The following is a 3,349-nucleotide window of genomic DNA, read 5'->3' on the forward strand; positions in this document are numbered from 1 at the left end:
GCCTCAGGGAACCTACAGCTGGAGATGCAGATTCACTCACTCCTACCTGAAAAACCCCTGCGGGAAACTTCCCTGGTGGTCCAGTGGCTAAGACACAGAGCTTCCAATGCAGGGGGCCCAGGTTCGATCCCTGGTCAGGGAAGTAGATCCCACATTCTACAGCTAAGAGTTCTTATGCCCCAACTAAAAGATCCTGCATGCTACAACTAAGACATGGTGCAACCAAATAAATAAATATTAAGAAAAGAAATATGATAGTTGCCATGAAACAGGTAAGGGCTGACTCCTGGGCCAGGGAGAGAGAGGATTGGTGTATGAAAGCTGGTAACTCTGAGCTAAGACTTGAAATGCATGTGTGATTTCCAAGGGCCAAAAAGGGAAAGCAGCAGGTGGATCTGCAAAGACCTGCAAATAGTGTGATGCTGGTTGGGAGGTGGGGGAGATGGGGGTGGTGGCTGAGGAGCACTGGGAGTAGGGCAGTGAGTGAAATGGGACTGGTGGTGGCCAGATTGGGAAAGCTATTGAATGGGCCATGAGAAGGTTTTGGCTGGGGATGAAACCACCTGATGTGGGTTCTGGAAAGATGGGTGGTGGCTTGGGCGGAGTCCACATCAGAGAGGATGAGCTCTGAGGCAGAAACAGAGGAGAAGTGGAGAGGGCCCAGCCTGGAAAAGAGAGAGTAGACTGGGAAGACGTTTCTGTGGAAGGGCCACTGGGCTTACTGTCAAGTTAGGCACTGGCAGGGGGTGGAGAGCCGGCAAGGAAGCATGCAGGACGGCTGCTGGGAGACCTAGCAGATGGTCCAGTGACAACTTTGTCTGGGAGGAGGAGGAGCTGGATTGGGGTGGGGCAGAGGTCATGTGATTGAGCTCAATCTGGATGATTGCATTTGAGGCCCCTGCAGGGCATTTACTCCAAGAGACCTAGCACCTGTTGGAGTTCCCTAACTCACTGCTGCTGCTGCTGCTGAGTCGCTTCGGTCATGTCTGACTCTGTGCGACCCCATAGACGGCAGCCCAGCAGGCTCCCCCGTCCCTGGGATTCTCCAGGCAAGAACACTGGAGTGGGTTGCCATTTCCTTCTCCAATGCATGATAGTGAAAAGTGAAAGTGAAGTCGCTCAGTCGTTTCTGACTCAGCGACTTCAGGACTGCAGCCTACCAGGCTCCTCAGCCCATGGGATTTTCCAGGCAAGAGTACTGGAGTGGGTTGCCATTGCCTTCTCCACCCTAACTCACTAATAAATATTTATTAAACAATTGCATGAATGAGTTTTCTCATGCTTTAGTTTCTACATCTGTTAAAGGAGAAAAATCTACCTTGCAGTGTTTTGTGTTAAAATTAGTGAACCAATATTGATATATTATTATTCACTGAAATCCATACTTTATTCAGATTTCCTTTATTCAGATTTCCTGGAACCTTTCTGTTCCAGGACCCCATTCGGCAGATGACCTTGCATTTATTTTATAATAATTTTTTAATGTTTGTTTTTATTTATTTGGCTGTGCTGGGTCTTTGTTTTTCACTAGGGTCATTTTTAAGCTCTAAAATTATCTGGTTTTATTTCCAGTTATATCTAATTGTCTTTAAGATTCCAGGCACTTTTCATATTTGAACTGTGGACCTGTTTGCTTCTCTATCTTTAATCTTTATGAATTATCTGACTTTAAAATTACTGCCCATTTCTCTCCTGTTTAGTCTGAACCCCAGTGGACATCCCCCTCTTCACCACAGTGTTCAGATGCACAGCCAGGAGATGACTCTTGACTCCATGGGGACTCTCAGTCCTGTCCCAGGATTCTGTGGCATTTCCCTACTCTGATCTTTCACCTACTTTCTTAGGTAACTATTTCACATCTTTCTGTCTTCCTTGACACCATTCAAACCTTTCCCCTCCTCTTAACTCTCAGCTAATAAATCTCTGTCCTATCTTCCTGAGAAGAAAGAAGCAGGAGAGGATTTATATAAGATTCATTGCCTCATCTACCCACTTATTTGCTCCTTGCCTTTATTTTTTTTTAATTGGGGGATAATTGCTTTACAATATTGTGCTGGTTTCTGCCATACATCAACATGAATCAGCCATAGGTATGCCTATGTCCCCTCCCTCTTGAACCTCCCACCCACCTCCCTGTGCCGGGTCTTAATTGCTGCATGCAGGATCTTCAATCTTTGTTGCATCATGCAGGATCTTTTAGTTGTGGCTTGTGGGATCTAGTTCCCCAACCAGGGATCAAACCCAGGTCCCCAGCATTGGGAGCACAGAGTCTTAGCCAGTGGATCGCTAGGAAAGTCCCTGACCTTGTATTTAGTTATCACTTCTCCTTAGGCTCCTCTTGAGTGTGGTAGATTTTTCAGACTTTCCTTCAAGGTCCTTTAGGTAACCTTGACAATTTTGAGGAACACTGGGCAGGTAGAATGCTCTCTATTGGAATTTGTCTGTTATCTTTTTTTCATGATTAGGCTGGGGTTGTTGGGTTTTAAGAGGTAAAGTAGCATTATCATCACCTCATATCAAGGGTACATATCATTAACACTGCTTATCACTGTTGATGTTGATGTTGATCCCTGACTGAGGTTTGCCAGATTTCTCCACTGTGCAGTTGCTTTTATCCTCCTTTCTAGACTGTACCCTTTGGATGGAAGTCACTATACACAGCCTACCCCTAACGAGTGGAGATTTTTGCTTCCTTGAGGGTTAAGTATTATACAAATGGTTTGGAATTCTTCTACATGGGAGATTTAGGAATTTATTTATAAATTTAACTTTTTATTTTAATCATATATTTGAATTGTTGGTACATTTTTTCCCAACTAAGTGGGAAACGAAGGCATCCTAAGTCAGTGGTCCTCAAACTGGGGTTCACAGGTCCTTATGGGGTATGGAAGTCTCTCCCAAGGAAACCACACCAAGTAGTTTTATGGGAATCAGTGCCCAGAGCATCTGTGGTTAAAAGTGACCAGCAAGAGAGATGGTGCCTGGGAGCAAGGTCACGTCCCCTTCCACCTCTGCTGCGCCTGACTCTTCAGAAGAAAAGCACACCACACATCCACCTGGATGGTGAAACAGAAACCCCATCCCTTGGTACATTGCTTCAGAGCTTAAAAAATTTGCAGGGAGCCCAGAAGAGAGACCTCTGGAATTGTTGGTTCTCCCACAAAGAGAATAAAGACAAGAACACATTGAATAGGACTTTCCTGGTGATCTGATGGTTAAGAATTTGCCTTCTAATGCCGTGGACATGGGTTCAGTCCTGGGTCAAGGACATAACCTCTCACTTGCTGTGAGGCAACTAAGCCCCCGTGCCTCAACTACTGAGGCTGGGCACCTGGAGAGAAGCGCGTGC

This window comes from Oryx dammah, unplaced genomic scaffold (genome assembly GCF_014754425.2).
Source record: "Oryx dammah isolate SB20612 unplaced genomic scaffold, SCBI_Odam_1.1 HiC_scaffold_26, whole genome shotgun sequence".
NCBI classification, from domain to species: domain Eukaryota; kingdom Metazoa; phylum Chordata; class Mammalia; order Artiodactyla; family Bovidae; genus Oryx; species Oryx dammah.